Source organism: Ambystoma mexicanum, chromosome 8 (genome assembly GCF_040938575.1).
Source record: "Ambystoma mexicanum isolate Mex_15411 chromosome 8, UKY_AmexF1_1, whole genome shotgun sequence".
Classification (NCBI taxonomy): Eukaryota; Metazoa; Chordata; class Amphibia; order Caudata; family Ambystomatidae; genus Ambystoma; species Ambystoma mexicanum.
The window spans coordinates 1,389,119,459-1,389,137,181 of NC_090929.1; the positions used below are offsets into that span (position 1 = coordinate 1,389,119,459).

At 53.0% G+C, this 17,723-nt stretch overlaps 1 protein-coding gene across 2 annotated transcripts in view; it reads left to right on the top strand.

The window, feature by feature from the left end:
• Positions 1 to 17,723, top strand: part of DNMBP (dynamin binding protein) — a 938,987-nt gene that overhangs the window by 722,638 nt on the left and 198,626 nt on the right. The gene's annotated exons all lie outside the window — the stretch shown is intronic.

Below are 17,723 nucleotides of genomic sequence, written 5' to 3' on the forward strand. Positions count from 1 at the left end.
CAAGCCACTTCCGCCCAACATCCATGCCCATGCAGTCAGGGCCAAGGCAACGGCCATCGCATTCCAACGCCATGTCCCTTGGCAAGTCATAAGCAGGGCGGCCACTTTGGCCTCTCCCTCGGCTTTTTGCAAGCATTACTATTTGGATGCCGGCTCTAGATCTGATGCGGCTTTGGGACAGGCGGTTCTCAGGAACCTATTTGCTTAAGGAGGGTCTCCTCTCCACCCTGGGGCTACAATCAGTTGTAATCGCCCATACAGTATGGAGCAAAGGGGACCGGACATAAGAGTAATAAGTTACTCACTGTAGTGACTAACATACTCTTAGTCCATAGTCCCCTTTCCTCCATACGTCCCACTTTCCTCCCCCCTAATAATACTGGTGTCATTAGGCAATGGTTAATCTATTGTCGACGCGTCAATGGGGACTGAGGTGTGGCGCCGGAGGGCGCAGTCGGGGCCGCGCATGCTCCCCAGGCTGCGCCCTCGCGCGCCTCTAAATTTAAAGGGGAAGAAGGTTTTTCTGGTGGAACACAATGAAGTAAATGCATCACGTTTCTTTGATTTAAGTTTACTTAATTTCTGATAGTTAATATGTTTTCCAACAGAATTTTCTCCAATCTTGCCCAAGTACCAGCAGATGTCCTCGCTGATCTGCGTGGGGATTTTGTAGTTGTTTTTTTTCCTGTTTCAGGGCCCTCTTGGGTTGAGGTCGTTCGGATTACATTGGTGATGACCCATGAATGCATTAGATAACAAGTGTCGCTGTTTTTGTAATAGTGTTAAGAATGTTGGTGAGCTGGCTATTTGATGTGTCCTCTTCTTTTCCTTCCTTTGCTCAAGTAATGTCACGGCGTTGTAATCTGCCTCTAGGCGCGGCGGACCCCACGCTCTAACCTGTGGCTCAAGAAAAGTGTCTTGTGTGATGTCACAAGGACCATAGTTTTCCTCTAGGTTTTGCGACAAATCGTCCAAAAGGTCAAGGTCCTCGAGATTGGTCACCTCACACGTTTCTCTGATACAAGACTTGGTTTGATGTTCATGCGGTATTACGGACTCTGATTGCACTGGCAATGCAATATTTTCTTGAGTGAAATGCTCAGGGACCTTAGGCCTCAACATATTTCTATTATGTTGATTGGTATCACAATAATTTAATAATTTGAGCGGGGAGGCAGCGTTGTCTGGTTCCTAAGGAACACACGTGAGCCATTCGATTTGTGCTTGGTACCACTTTTAAACTGTTTTGGTTTCTTTTTTGAAGCTGCAAGAAAAGTAACTTTACCGTGGTAAGAAGGCTCTGCTGTGCAGGACTGGAGATGTTTTTTGAATATTGAGAACACTTTGTCGTCCTCTTGGCAAGCCTCTCGTTGTCCACTGATGTTGAAGGTGGCGTTTCTTGTGTTGCATTCCATTGCATTCTGCACAGCGCCCTTGTGTTGCACCAAGTCGGCCCTTGAAGTTACTTTAGTTGCATTTGTCACTTCTATTACAGCCAGAGACTCATTGACATGGGGGCGCTCATTCAAGATAGGCAAATCGGTGTACTTCACCTCAGACCGCTTTGGGTTTGCAAGTTGTTTTTTTTTGTAAGGCTGTTGGGTCTGCTGGGTGGTTGATACAGACTTTCTACAACAATAGCTGGCCCTCCTTTCTCACTTAGGTTCGATGAGATGTGTGTTGGCAACCCTTTGAGCTATTTTCTGATCCATGTTGTTGAGTCCATCAGTGCTGCCATCATGTTGGCTTTTTCTGTATGGTCACCACTAGCTAAGTCGCATAAACAAGCTTTCCACGTTGCTGATGTTTCTAACTCATGATCAAGTCTGGCTTGGACTTTGGCAGTGACCGCCTCCAGAAAAAGCGTTTTTGAATGCATCATGTCAAGCAATATTGTGTGATCTTTGATGTTGTCATTAATTGTCTTGTAGAGCTTTAAAAACTGTGCCAGCGAGATGGATAGTGCTGCCATTACGTTGTTATATATTTGCATGCCTGCGGCCACTGACAGTTTTGCCTTATTTTTGTTAGTTTCACCGTTTCTCGCTCTGAAACACTTGTGTATGAGCGCGATATAAATAAAATATATCCTATATAATAGTGATGCTCACTCGATTAAGTCGACTCGCTCAAATCACTTAGTGGAGAGCGATTATGTGAGTGCGATGGCTGCGAGTTAGGGGATTGCGTTCCTATTTCAAACGTATATCCACACAGGATTGGTGTGCGGAGGGTGCTTTCTCACTTGGCAGATTAAGGTTAAAGTTTACTACTTCATAAACTTCTCAAGCATTGGACTGTTCTGATCTGACTTATAATGCTGCTGCCGCTGAATCATTTTGGGTGGATGAGTTGTCTACTGACACAAGTCGGCACTGCTATGACCACATTTTTCTTGAGGTTTTACAGTGGCTTCAGCTAAGTTAGGCAGTGCAGCAGCCCCCAGCACACCTGTTTTTGTCATCATATGCTCTTCGCACTCTTCAAACTCCACTGCGAGAGACTTTTTATTTGTAGTGTTAAGCAATGTTTTTTGATTGTGCGCAGTGCTTGTAGGTGTGGACGCCTGGCGTGGCCAAGTAATGGGAGAGATAGGAGCAGAAGTGACAAAAGGAACCCTTGAGGATGTAACTGTGACTGATCGCTGCACTGGCTCAGTGCCATTGTTGATGGTTAAACCTGAAGTTATGTCTATACTTAATGCCAATGGCACCTGCGCGGTTGTGATATCGGTCTTTGCTCCTGTGGCTTTAACCATGAGATCACGAAGTTCCTGGAGTTCCTGAAGTTCTGCGAGTGTTTCATAAGGCTCAGTTAGGGTCGTGGTCAAGATAAAGTTCTTGTACCCCACTATGGATTAAAGCTTGTGCACCACATTGACTGCCTTGTTTAGCATTCCCTGCAGAAGATCTTTGAGTTGGAGTCTGTGGGAAGAGTGGAGGTGAGATTTGAGTATGAGCAAGCTCTAGTCTGTTAGTTCTGGCATCTGTTTTAAGCGTAAACCTGGGGATCTCGTGAACAACAGCGTTGTCTGCTTCAAGTAGTTCTGCATCAGTAATTTATTGTCGCTGCCTGTATGTAGGGCAAGCAAGGCATGTGCTTCACCTCCACAGGTTCCGAAGTCTCACCATTGGTCATCTCTAATGTGCCGCCTTGTAACCGCTGTTGTTGCCGCATTCGGAGCCCCATATGCACAGTAGTGTGGGAAGTTGACATAGCCGGCATCTCCGTTCGGATCGAAGTTCCAAGTTAAAAACAAAGCGTTTGGTGTGGTCGGCCTCCAATCATGGCTCAGGAGTAACTGGGAGAGACTGGACTCTCGCCGGACTCGCGCGCCGGCGCTAAGCACCTCCTGACCAAGGTATAGGTGGTCCAATTTGGAACAGCAGCAAATACAGCAGGCAGAGCAGGGATCACAGCAAACACCAACAGACTAGACTCTCGCCGGACTGACTCTGGTGAGTTTCGTTTCCAAATTGGGTATGGGTGTTTGTGGATCCCCACCCTTACCTGCAGTACCTCTCACTCTGTTTTTCTGTTTACCCACCATTTTGTTGTGGTCTGTCTGGGGTTGGTGGTCGGATGCCTCATCTCTGTTGAGCAGGAAAAATCCAAGTCCATTCTGCACACACATGCATTTTGTGTTGAGTTGTGGGTCTGAAAAAAGATGAGAGAACTGTGGCCAGAAGATAGGCTGACTGGCATCGTGGAAGGGGAAGCGGTAACTAGAGACATATACAATGCACACAAGGGGGGCGGAGGGCTAAGGTTTGTGTGACTCCCTCCTGTCCCTCAACTCCCTCACTCTTTGCCGCGGGGTAAGACTGGCTCTGTTAAACACACTGGTAGGTTGCCTACCACAGGTCTGAAGGGGTCCATGTTCCCCCGTGACAGTCATAACCCTGAAGCCCTGTCACAATGCTACACCGTCTTTCAGTGGCATTTTTATTAGGTGAGCCACACTGCATTCTTGGTTGCGTCATTTCGAATTGCCATTTAATGAGAATGGGCTATATTTGCCTTTCATTTTCTTTTTTTGAGAATTATTTTGTTGACCTTTTTAAATGGGGGTTTTACCCCCCTGCCCCAGGTGCCGCCTCACTGCCCCCTCAACACCCCTCCTCTTTTCCCCCTTTCACACCCCCTGCCCCTTTTTTCACGTTAAGCCCCATCCGGACGTACACACATATTCCCTTTGCCAGCATACTTTTTTTTTCAATGGTGGGGTCAAAATGCTGTTTTCGCAAAGAAATTTTGCAATTGGTGACTGTACACACCGTTATTAGATATATCCTATCGCATGATGTGGTTATTTGTATTCTAAGAAGCTAAGTCCATGCGGCCTCAGTTGATACAGCTATAATGCGGAAGAGTGCATTCTGATACGTGTAGTCCACAAGGCTGGCATCTGTAGTCGGCAATCCATACGCAGCTGTGTGGTGGAATGAGCACAACGTGATAGCGATGTGATGTGTGGCATGTGGTCATGTGCAGGAACCTTTCCTGAGTGTGGCAGAGTACACGCCTGCAGTGACATTAGTCATGAGTGCGGCATAATTCACTCTCGGACATGCATTCCTGTCCCAATACCACGAATACTGCATCAGTACTGAACTTTACACAAGACAAGTTTGAACCTCTGGACTGGATGAACAGAGTGTGTAGCCCTGTGGTGCTAGTGTACTTTGTGAAGGAGCAAGCAATCTGGCATGTTTTTTGTGTAACTCCCTATATGTTGCAGCATTTGGCATGTTTGGCTGATCAACTACTATCAAAGGTTCCCATCTCCGGGTGCACTTTTACTGGCAGCACTTAGTCATGTAAAGTGGTGTCTGGTCATTGGTGGCTATAGATAGGCATTTCAGACTGCAAATGTTCTCATAAAGCCAGACCTATTGGCTTTCCCAATGCTTGCTTTTCTCGTTGCCACAGCCTCGGTGATTGTCCAGTCTAGAAGCAGGCAGCACAAATGGCACTGTGGAGCTACCTCCGTTTCCCCAATGTCTGGGAGTAAGAAGAAAACGTGGCAAAGAGGCTCACTCCGTGCTCCTTGTCTGGTTGGGGCGTGTACTGTGTCGCATGTATGTTCAGATGTCATCCAAGATTGACTCCTTCTGGACTCAGATGGTACTCACAACTCGGACCCGGCCTAACCAGGTGTTCATCTTGTAACCCAATCACCCGCAGCTGCCAATGGCAGCCCTTTCTGACCACAAGCAAGTCCCGAGTTTGCAAGCCACGATACTATTGAGTTTTGTCACAGGTAGAAACCTGTGACAGAACTCAATAGATGGTTATTTTCCAATCCCCGGGACCGGAAAATGTGTGGTAAAAGAGGCAGCAATACTTACCCCAACGTTTCGGCGGGCGAACGCGCCAGCGAAAGCAGGCATGGCGGGCGCCGCCCCTTAGTGGGGGCGGTACAGGCCGCCCTTCCCCTCCCCCCAGGCCTGTAAGGAAAATGCGCCGGGGGGGGGCGGCTGATGACGAAAAGGGGGCCCGCCCCCCCGGCAGGGCGCGAAAGCTTCAGGGGCAGGGCGGGAAACCGGGGAGAAGCCGGGCATAAAAGCCCGTGCTGGTGTGAGCATTCACACATCCTCCCTCGGTTTCCCGTCTTGCCAGAGCTGCGTCGTTTTTTGTTGAATTTTCCAGTTTCCTGCATCGTCGGATCGTGGCTTGGGGTGGCATCCTGCATCACGTGGAGAAACCCTCTTGCATCCTCGGGCTCCGTCGGCATCGCGGTCGTTTTCAGGCGTGGTCCAGGGTTCGAAACGTTGGGATCTGTCGGGAGTTGCTGCCGCAGCAGGTTTCGGTTCCAGCCGGGACAATTTGAAGGTACGTAGGGGAGTGGCACGGCTCTCTGCTGGTCGCCCCTTTGAGATACGTTTCGTTTGATGTTTTGGGGACTTCGTATTAAGTAAATTCGTTTTAGCGTTGCGTCGGTAGGGGGAGGGGGGCTTTGTTAATCACGCGATTTTAGGCGGTCTCAGGTTGACCTTATTGTAAGGGGGCTGGTTGTGCCACTTCACACACACCGTCTTGGGGGGGTGTGGGGGGGGGCGGAGGAGCCGTTTGTCGCCATGATGGCGCCCAGGTGGTCAACCGTAGAAGGAGCGTCAATGTACAACTGAGTTGGGGGTGTAAATCATCTACCATGGGGATTGTGTTCAGGGGGTTAGCGTTGTGAGGTACACTACTTCATGATATGAAACGGTATCAATATTAAAGCGGGATTGCAAGATGAACATCGCCAGTGGCAACAAAACGGCGGCCGTATGTAGGCTGTAACATTTGATGGCAGTCGTCGTTATGGCATATGGTCTTGACAAACAAGCCATTGGTTGTTGTGTGGGAGGAGAAAAAAAAAAAAAAAAAAAAAAAAACATGGCGAGGGGGATGCATTGGGGGAGCGCAAGATGGCGCCGCAATCCTCGCGGGAACGATTGAGAACCAAGGTGTTGCACTGATTAGGAATAGAGGGGGGGGTCGAGTTGTAAGCACAGATAGATTCGTCCTCGTCCATCTCCCCAGCTCGGATTTCCGTGCCTGGAACTATGCTCCTCTGCACATAGACCCATCCTGTCTTCAGCAAACTCGTACGCCGCCCCTTCCGTGTAAACCTTCCACTTTGGGAGAGGATGGGAGATCATGTTTTAGGTCTGGATTCCCACGCATGCCAACGTTTTGATGACCCAGGGGAAATGCCTGCATTTAACATTTCAGTGGATTACGGCTGGGAAAAATGTAAAAGTCAAACAAAGTTAATGCATTTTATCTAAATGCTCCTTTCTAAATAGAGATCGGCCAAAAGGTGCTGGTTAGTTATAAACGTGGCTTTGCAAAGAGATGGGCAGGGTACCATGGCCGGGAAAGATACACCAGTGAAATGCGCAGTCAGTTCCCCGAGTTAGGCAATCGCAAATGTCTCAACGTGTGTTCCGTTTGTCAACTGTTCTAAAGCTGAACGAATTATGATGTCGTAAGGCAGATACTGTTACTGGCCAGCACGATGGCAACTGTCTATCGGTAGCCTTGCCTGTTTTCTCCTCTCCCCTTTAAGTATTAGAACGGAATTAAAACTACTAGGATGTGCATATTCTTCTGATTTCTTTTTATTCTAACACCGTGTCTGCAGCGTTGTTACTTATAGTAATTGTATTCGGTTCTGTAAATTTGTAGAATATGTTTTAATTTAAGGGGGAACAGTCGGGGACGGAGGTGCGGGGGGGGGGTAATGCATATGGTGTTTGGCTACTGTGCGAACAAAGAGGGTTTGGTGCGTGCGAAGATGGTACGCGGGTGTAAATACATATTATAAACATGTCGCTGTTGGTTGTGAGGGGGGGCGAACCACGGGGAGGGGGAGCGTGGCGCGGGCAAATACAGGGTTTGGCGCTGAGAGCGGGTACTGTTGACCGTGGGCCGTGATGCGTTTCGGGTGCCTATTTTATGTGAGGATTTGCGGGGCTCGGCTGGCCGGCTGTCGTTCTGGTCCTTCATGTACCGGACGCGAGCGGCGGCTGGGGTAGGGGGGAGGGGACACGTGGGACAGGGGCAGTAGTGGCGCGGGTGCGCTCTTGCACTCAAATAACGAAATGAGAGCGGAGCGGTGGCGGGGGTTTTGCGGGCGCCGTTGGCTCTTGGTTTTCCCCTCCTGGCTTTCGGGCCGGCGCCTTTTACTGGATGGCTTTTCCCGGGCGGGGGGCTCTGCCGCTGTATTCCGCTGCGGTGAGGTTGGTGGCGGGGTTGCTCTTTCAGGGGGGATTGTTCGGGCAGAAGGGGGGGCCTGGGGGCTGGGGGGGGCAGTGGGGGGGCGCCTGCGGGACTGGGCGTTCGAGGGTAGGTGGGGAAGTGGGGGTTTCGGCGCGGGGTATCGGGGGGGGGCTTCCTCTGGGCGGTGGTGGCGCGGGGGCGCCATGACACTCAAGGCAAGCCCAAATGAGAGCGGAGCGGGGGGGTGGGTTTTGCGGACGCCGTTGGCTGATGGTTTCTCCCCTTCTCGGGGGGGGGGGGGGTTTCCGGGTGGGGGGATTGGTGAAGCGCATGAGGGATCCGGGTTCTATGGGGTTGGGCGGAGTAAAAAAAAAAAAAAAAAAAACAGTATTATGGTATGTGTTCACAACTCGTCATAAAAGAGTATGCTATGAAGTGGTAATTTTAACGCGCTTATACACAAGTGTTTCAGGCCATGATGTAGCGTCTGATCAAAGCGCAAGGTAATGCTCAGGCTTCCGGTATTTATTAAGGTAGTTCATACATTCACTTGCAATTCAAGCGAAAATAGGTACCCCCATTTTTCCATCCGGGGTATGAACGGGCCTTGCCCACGCACTTTGGACACTACTCCCAGATTTACCCTTGCCCCCGCCCCCCCCCCCCCGCCGCACACCACACGCAAGAATGAGGGCGTTCCCACGGTATCCCGCACTGGCTAGACACGGCGCCCCCGCGATTCTAGCAATGGTCAGTAGATTTTACAGCTATGGGAGTTTGACATCGCCCTATAAGCGTCAAGAGGGCTTGAACAAATCAGCAAGTGTGCGGCATACACTCACACAACACCACTTTAGCCTACCATAACAAAGGGCCTGCCAGAAATCCAGGAAATCCTTTACACAACCCCAGCCATATCTGCAGGGCAAGGAGGACGCCTACACAGCAATTAATAGCCATACATCAGCAATACAGTTCACCACGGGTAACCTCCAAGTGGATATGTGTTTTTACATAGGGCGTTCTGAAAATATCAGACGATCCCATGGAGTCCTCTCATGAAACCAAACCAGTAGGCAAGTTCAAGCGGGGCACGGGGTTGAGCATGTAAACGGGATCGTTGTGCATCTGAGTGACTTCAATATTTGTTTTACCAGGTCATCATGTCGGTACACACAAGTACTAGTAACGCAGGGCCGGACGTGGTCGAGCTCGTACTATTCGAAGACGGCCAGACTCTGGAGGAGGTGGCCGGACCAGCAACAGTGGGGCGAGGGATGGATGCACAATCTTGGGCTGAATTTATGGCCCTCACCGAGGTTCTGGGGTGGCAGGCGGCCATGGCAAGGATGGGGGGTCCAACGATCAACAATGTAGGGGTCATCCCGGGACACAACACGGAAGGGGCCAGACCTATGCCGGCAAACAGGGAAGCGACAAACGGCGAAGGGGCAGGTGCCCCGGATAATGGCCCCACCGGGGGTGGACAGGAGGGGTGCCCCCCCCGGAAGCGCACTGCAAAGACAAGTGGGGGTCCGCATGTGAAGAAAACAAAAAGGGACCTAGAGGAAGAGCTGGCAGCATTAAAAGCAATAATAGGGGCGACACCGGCAGCACCTGGGTTGGCACCGACAGCACCGACACCAGCCCAACCACCTGCCGCCCCCCTCAAAGGGCAACCCAAAGGCACAACAAGGCCTGACCAAGGATCGCTGCCAATCATGGTACCAACAGGAAACGAGGGTGAGTCAGCATTCATTCAAAAAATTGTCAAGGCAGTATTGGCTGCGCAAGGGGCAACGGGTGCCCCGGCCCCCTTGGCCACCAAAACAACGGGGGCAGATACCACAGGGGCCAGCAGGGTCTGGCTGGGGGGGGATGACGGCACAACTGGGAACACCCCTGCTAACACCATTGGGAGCACCGAGGCAGGGGCCCCCAACACTAAATTACCACCGACAACTGGGGGTAACTACTCAGCATGGCTCTTGCCTGAGTGGGTAAAGCAGGAAATTTGGGAAGGCAAGTTCATCGACATATTGTCACTCCTTGAACATGAAACCAAAGGGAATGACACACTAAGGGGAACTGGGGGGAGGGAATTGGCCAAGGCCAGGAAGAGAATACGGCCAGCCGAGTCGCTGGAAAACTGGCTAGCTGCTTTCAAAATACTGTCCCAAACCATCAACCAGAAGGACCCCGATATGGGCCCGCACCTGATGGCATACAGGGCTTGTGTGATACATGAATACAACCAACAGGGCGGTAACGAATGGTTTTTGAGGGACCAGCGTTTCCGCTTACGCATGGAACACGACCCTAAGCTAAAATGGCACCATAAGTCGGTAGAGGATTGGTTGGAATCCTCCAGTGGGACAGTAGAACAAGCAGATGGGACGATCATGCTAGCGGGAGGGCGCGTCAATCCCTGGCCGGAAGTGGGGGGAGCGCGTCCGGCAGAAGGGGTAGGGCAGAATAGCCCCAGCACGGCCCCTAGACCTGCGGCACCCAGAGAGGGCCGGACGGAAGCCACAGCATGGGCCAACAGCTGGGGGACACAACCGGTCCGGGGTACCACGGGCACGGTACTGACGTCCGCCCCGGAAGGAACTCCAAAAGCAGCAGGGGCTGGTCGATTGATCAACGGGCCCCTCAGGCCACAGCCATTTTGCAGGTTCTTTAATGATGGAATATGCAACTGGGGAGCTACTTGCAAGTTCAGGCATGCCTGCGCCGCCTGTGGCCACAACGGTCACCCGGCGCGCTGGTGCAGGGATAGGCCCCTCGCAAACGACCCAAAAAAATGAGCGCTGGGATGGACTGGGAATAGGTTATTTCCGGGTCTTGGGCCAATGTGTCACTATGAATACGGGGGGGGGGGGTTACCACGGCTTACAATGTATGTTACAATAAACTAATTTTTCTTAAAGGTGCCTCGAGAACTGATTCATCAAGAGGAGTGGGGACATGGGCACGCACGTCTACGGGATCGGGCACAAGAAGCAGCATGGGTAATGTTGGGATAAGGGGGTGGGAAAGGTGGGAGGTGCAGGGGGGCCCGGCGAACGGCCTCAATAGCAAGGGGTTCTCCCCCATCAAGGTGGACAAACTGCTCGCATGGCTGGGCAGGTACCCGGCCTCATTGGGGAGGGACACACTAGCCCAAGGGTTCCTAGAGGGGTTCCGCATCCCTTACCAGGGTCACATAGGAGCCAGAACGGCCAACAACGCAAAGTCCATTTCGGAGGGAGCGGAAGTGGCCAGGGCAAAAATCAACAAGGAGATTGAATTAGGAAGAGTAGCAGGCCCCTACCGGGGACCCCCATTGGACAACCTCATCATTTCCCCATTGGGACTAGTACCCAAGAAGGAACCCGGGAAGTTTCGCCTGATACACAATTTATCGCACCCCAAGGGGGGCTCGGTAAATGACGGTTTAGACATGGAGGCATGCACAGTAACGTATTCATCTTTTGACCAGGCCATATGCCTAGCACGGGCAGCCGGCAAAGGGGCACTAATGGCAAAGGTAGACATAGAAGCAGCATTCAGGTTGCTCCCGGTGCACCCGGACAGCTTCTTCCTGCTAGGCTTCCAGTTTGGGGGACAGGTATACGTTGACAAATGCATGCCTATGGGGTGCAGCATCTCATGTGCATACTTCGAAGCATTCAGCTCCTTCCTCGAATGGGCCCTTTCCAAAAGGGAGGGCAGGGGAGGGATAACTCACTATCTGGATGATTTCTTGTTTATTGGCAGGGGGGGCACGGACATCTGCACAGCACTCCTCAAGAATTTCTTGGCTCTATCTGAGGAACTAGGGGTACCATTGGCGGGGGACAAGACGCAGGGACCCTGCACCAAGCTAACTTATCTAGGAATAGAGATAGACACCGTAGGGGGCACATGCAAATTACCGGCAGAAAAAATCAGGGATTTCATCAGCGACATAGATGGGGCGCTACAAGGGGAGAAGGTATCCATAAAATGCATACAGTCATTGGTGGGGAAGTTCAACTTTGCCGCCAGGGTCATACCGGCAGGGAAAGTCTTTGCAAGACGCTTGGCGGCAGCAGCGGGTAGGCATGAGAAAGGGTGGCACAAGGTGCGCCTCGGGGCAGGGGTTAGGGAGGACCTCAAAGTATGGCGGGCATTCCTAATTGGTTTCAACGGGGTAAGTCTATGGCAGGCACCGTGGACAGCTTGCGCACAGTTACAGCTATTCACGGATGCGGCAGGCAGGGTGGGATTCGGGGCAATATTGGGGAAGGAATGGTGCAGGGCCAACTGGCCTAAGGCATGGGTGAGGAAAGGGTGGTGCAAAAACATCACCATGCTGGAGTTATTCCCAGTGGTGGCAGCCATGCACATTTGGTCGCACGAGCTACGCAACAAACGATTGGTGGTATGGTCGGACAATTTGGCTGTGGTGCAGGCAATCAACACGCACTCAGCAAAATGCCCGGCATCATTGTGCCTATTAAGACACTTGGTTCAGAAATGCTTAGAGATTAATGCGGCCGTCAAGGCACGACATGTACCAGGGGTGGATAATAAAGCGGCCGATGCACTTTCTCGTTCACAGATGACACAGTTCCGGAAAGCACACAGCATGGCCCAGCCCATCATGACTCCGTTCAACGTGGATCTATGGCAGTTAGTGAGTTGGGTCAAGGAATGAGAAAGCTCGCCTCCAGAGCATTAGCAGGGAGCACGTGGACCAGATACAAGGCTAATTATGAGACATTCCTGTTACACACCAGGCATTTACAGGAAGCAGATCTAGAAAAAAGGGTGGATGGGTTTGTTCTTTGGGCAAAGGGGTCGGGCAAATCAAGATCGTGGCTGGGGGGCCATCTCAGTGCGGTGGCGTTTCACAGCCAGCTGGCGGGCCAGCCGGACCCGACCAAGGGTTTCCTAGTAAGAGCTGCCTTGAAAGGTTGGGACAGGGCAGGGGCAGACATGGCAAAGGCCCCCCCCCACGTCATAAGGAAACCCATTGATTTTGAGCTGCTTCAAAAGGTCATGGCAGCAACCGCCAGGGTATGCTACTCGCATTACGAATGCATAATGTTCAAAGCATGTTTCGCACTGGCCTTTTTCGGTGCACTACGGATAAGTGAACTGGTGGCCAATGCCAAGAATGATTCAAGCAGCAGGGCCTTATTATGGGGTGATGTAAGCCACATTGGTGAGGGGTTATCGGTCAACGTCAGGATTTCCAAAACAGACCAGAAGGGCAAAGGAAGGGAACTACGGTTAGCCAAACTGGGACAGGAGGCTTTCTGCCCTGTAGCATGCACTACGGCATACTTCACCATCAGGGGGGGGGAGCAGGGTTACCTATTCTTACACAAGGACCGCACCCCCCTCACCAATTTTCAGTTCAGGCGGGTCTTGGAAGGAACTCTGGCATGTTCGGGGGTGGATCCAGGGCTATATTCCACTCACTCATTTCGCATAGGTGCAGCGACAACAGCCAGCAGGGAAGGTCTGGGGGAGGACATAGTAAAGAGGATCGGGCGATGGACTTCGGACAAATACAAGCTATACGTACGCTAGGAAAGGACCCAATGGAGGAGCGGGCGGGGGGGGTGCAAGGGTGGCACAGGGGGGGGGGGGAAGGTCATCCGGCAGTCTGCATATGCTAACACAATCTGTCATGTCTCCACAGAAGCCACCAGGGTTTGGGTCGTGGGGCACTCCTTTGTGGCCCGCGCAGCGGCCAGAGCACGACGGGCGTTTAGGGACGGGAACTTGGGCCTACGGAACACTCAGATCAGCTGGATCTACCAGGCAGGCTTGAAGGCCTCATCCGTATGGGGAACTTTGGAACAGGCGGCAAGGGTACACCCCTGGCCGGACGTCGTATTATTGCACATAGGGGGCAATGATTTGGTGACAAAGGGAAGGAAGGACTTGTCGGAACTATTGCGAAGCCTACTCCAGAGGATGGGGAGTGGGTTCAGGGGAGGCGAGGTGATGTGGTCGGAGATAATCACAAGACAGGAGTGGAAGGGGGCATTGCGCCACGGCGCAATAGAAGAAGCAAGGCGCAAAACAAATAATCGGATGGGCAGTTTTTTGAAAGGCAGAGGGATGGTTTGGATCCGACACCCCCTCATCACGTTAAAAGTCCCAGGGTATTTTGAAGGGGACGGGACCCACCTATCCGAGGTGGGCACGGCTTTGATGTCTCTGGAATGGATGACGGCACTTCAGAATGCGGGCTGTGTATGAAAGGCCCGAGGGGGGGGGGGGTGCACTTCCAAGGAGGCCGGCCAGGATAATAGCAGGGATTGCCCGGTGGAAGCAAGCTGGTGTGGGGGGAACTCTCTGCCGCCGGCGACCAGCAGAGAGTCTTGGAGGAATCACAGGCCAATCCCTGAAACAAAGCACTGCTAGCAGACCCACAGGGGGACGAGCAGCCAAGAGTTTAGATGCACGGCGCCCCAAGAGCAATAGGCTTGGGGGAGGCCCTGGGGAAAAAGGGGAGGGATGTAGGGGACTTGGGAGGCAATTCCAAGACCCAAATTGCGGGGGGGGGAGGGAACGAACAACAAACTAAAAAGAGGGCAGCAAGTGAAGCTGGTTGGAGGGGAACAAGAGGAGAATACGGGGGGGTATGCTACCGGGACCAAAAAATTACAGCAGGGGTAAGCCGTCACGAAGGGGGAGGGGCAAGAGGGGGGAGCTGGAGGAGGGAGGAAGAAAGGTAGGAGCATCGGGGGCGGGGGGAGCCCGGACAAGGAGGGCCAGCAAGGACAGGAAAGAGGGGGCCTGGCGGGGCGCAGCATAGGGGACCGGGGGAATGGGGGAGACAGTTGGGAAAGGAAGACAGTACGAGGGACAGGGAATCTGGAAGAGATATGACACCAGCCAAGGGGGGGAGGACACCTGCTAAGGCTGCAGTTGGAGGGGGGGGGGCGCCTTGAGTGAGAGGGAATTGCGATGTTTCTGGGGGGCTCGGGGACACAGCAGGGAGACCTGGGGGGGGGTTTTGGCATAGCGGGGGTAGGACTGGGATGCCAATAACCGGAACAACGCGAAGGCGTAGGGGGGGCTGAGCAGAGTTTGGCAAGAAAAGGTTAGATGGACGTCGCAAACGACGGCCAACTAGGCAGGCAGAAAGTGGGGGCCGGCATCGGAGGGCGGTGCCGGCCCAAATACGGATACGTAAATAAATTGTAAGGGCACTTGTGGTGGTGCCGGTATAGGAAAATGTAAGGGCACTTGTGGTGGTGCCGGTATAGGAAATTGTAAGGGCACTTGTATGGTGCCGGTATAGGAAATTGTAAGGGCACTTGTATGGTGCCGGTATAGGAACCTGAACATTAGCGAGGCACCGCGTGGCTGCCGGTTTTAGCTAGAGCCCGTAGGACACGGGGCAAGGGTGCGGGGGGTCGGGCACCCGCTACAAGACCTAGCAAGGGGCAGGGTGAAATGGGGGGCACAAATAATTGACTGCAACTACGGCCGGGGTAGAGAGAGGTGGATAGCCAGGGCTGGGCTCAATCCGAGGCGTCCACCGGACGAGTACGATTGGGGGGGGGGGGGAGCCCTAGGTAGCCGCACTCGGAATAGTGTATCGGTGACGGTGAATTACGGATCGCCTGTAAGATAACTCCAAGACTTTATGCAAATAAAGCTGCTGAGGCATGTTAACCTTCCAACCCAAACTGGTGTCGTGTCAATTTTCTACTGCTTGCATGGTATGACTGATTAGGAGTAGAGGGGGGGGGGGGTAACAAAGGATGGATAAAGGGGGGGGGGGAAGGCAAGGCGCTGAGTGCCCACGCTACGGCGGGCGAACGCGCCAGCGAAAGCAGGCATGGCGGGCGCCGCCCCTTAGTGGGGGCGGTACAGGCCGCCCTTCCCCTCCCCCCAGGCCTGTAAGGAAAATGCGCCGGGGGGGGGCGGCTGATGACGAAAAGGGGGCCCGCCCCCCCGGCAGGGCGCGAAAGCTTCAGGGGCAGGGCGGGAAACCGGGGAGAAGCCGGGCATAAAAGCCCGTGCTGGTGTGAGCATTCACACATCCTCCCTCGGTTTCCCGTCTTGCCAGAGCTGCGTCGTTTTCCCACCCACCCTCCCGATAAAAAGTATGTGAATAATGTTCTCTTTTGTCTTACAGGTCGCCCAGCGGAGTTACATTGCGATCCCTTTACAAAGCACTGCCAGCAGACCCACAGGGGGACGAGCAGCCAAGAGTTTAGATGCACGGCGCCCCAAGAGCAATAGGCTTGGGGGAGGCCCTGGGGAAAAAGGGGAGGGATGTAGGGGACTTGGGAGGCAATTCCAAGACCCAAATTGCGGGGGGGGGGGGGAACGAACAACAAACTAAAAAGAGGGCAGCAAGTGAAGCTGGTTGGAGGGGAACAAGAGGAGAATACGGGGGGGTATGCTACCGGGACCAAAAAATTACAGCAGGGGTAAGCCGTCACGAAGGGGGAGGGGCAAGAGGGGGGAGCTGGAGGAGGGAGGAAGAAAGGTAGGAGCATCGGGGGCGGGGGGAGCCCGGACAAGGAGGGCCAGCAAGGACAGGAAAGAGGGGGCCTGGCGGGGCGCAGCATAGGGGACCGGGGGAATGGGGGAGACAGTTGGGAAAGGAAGACAGTACGAGGGACAGGGAATCTGGAAGAGATATGACACCAGCCAAGGGGGGGAGGACACCTGCTAAGGCTGCAGTTGGAGGGGGGGGGCGCCTTGAGTGAGAGGGAATTGCGATGTTTCTGGGGGGCTCGGGGACACAGCAGGGAGACCTGGGGGGGGTTTTGGCATAGCGGGGGTAGGACTGGGATGCCAATAACCGGAACAACGCGAAGGCGTAGGGGGGGCTGAGCAGAGTTTGGCAAGAAAAGGTTAGATGGACGTCGCAAGCGACGGCCAACTAGGCAGGCAGAAAGTGGGGGCCGGCATCGGAGGGCGGTGCCGGCCCAAATACGGATACGTAAATAAATTGTAAGGGCACTTGTGGTGGTGCCGGTATAGGAAAATGTAAGGGCACTTGTGGTGGTGCCGGTATAGGAAATTGTAAGGGCACTTGTATGGTGCCGGTATAGGAAATTGTAAGGGCACTTGTATGGTGCCGGTATAGGAACCTGAACATTAGCGAGGCACCGCGTGGCTGCCGGTTTTAGCTAGAGCCCGTAGGACACGGGGCAAGGGTGCGGGGGGTCGGGCACCCGCTACAAGACCTAGCAAGGGGCAGGGTGAAATGGGGGGCACAAATAATTGACTGCAACTGCGGCCGGGGTAGAGAGAGGTGGATAGCCAGGGCCGGGCTCAATCCGAGGCGTCCACCGGACGAGTACGATTGGGGGGGGGGGGAGCCCTAGGTAGCCGCATTCGGAATAGTGTATCGGTGACGGTGAATTACGGATCGCCTGTAAGATAACTCCAAGACTTTATGCAAATAAAGCTGCTGAGGCATGTTAACCTTCCAACCCAAACTGGTGTCGTGTCAATTTTCTACTGCTTGCATGGTATGACTGATTAGGAGTAGAGGGGGGGGGGTAACAAAGGATGGATAAAGGGGGGGGGGAGGCAAGGCGCTGAGTGCCCACGCTAAGCACTTTGGAGGATGTTGTATAATTTGACGGCACAGGTCTAGGCTGCACGCCGGTGAACGCATCCACCCCCTTTTGTCAGAGGGTTGCGTACTTTGAAACAAGTGATGTATAGGCTGCAGACTTGCAATGCAGCGTGATGTGATTGAGTAATTACATAAGTGTGTACCTGGCTGAGCACATGTGCACCACTTCTCTAATGATGAACCATGATGACAGTACCTCTAACTCGGCTTGTTATTGAAGTATTGAGTCATTATGGAACGTGCCACTGTCCATTGCTTGCTGTAATTCTTGTAAACGTCATACGTAACTTCTTCCAAGCGCCCGAAGTTGTAGCTTTTGTTTTATGAAACCCGTGGTACATTTTAGCCGGGAACAAGCATTGTCATTCTCGGCTAATGCGCATTGTTTGATAACGATTTAAGGTCACTGCGGTTTTTT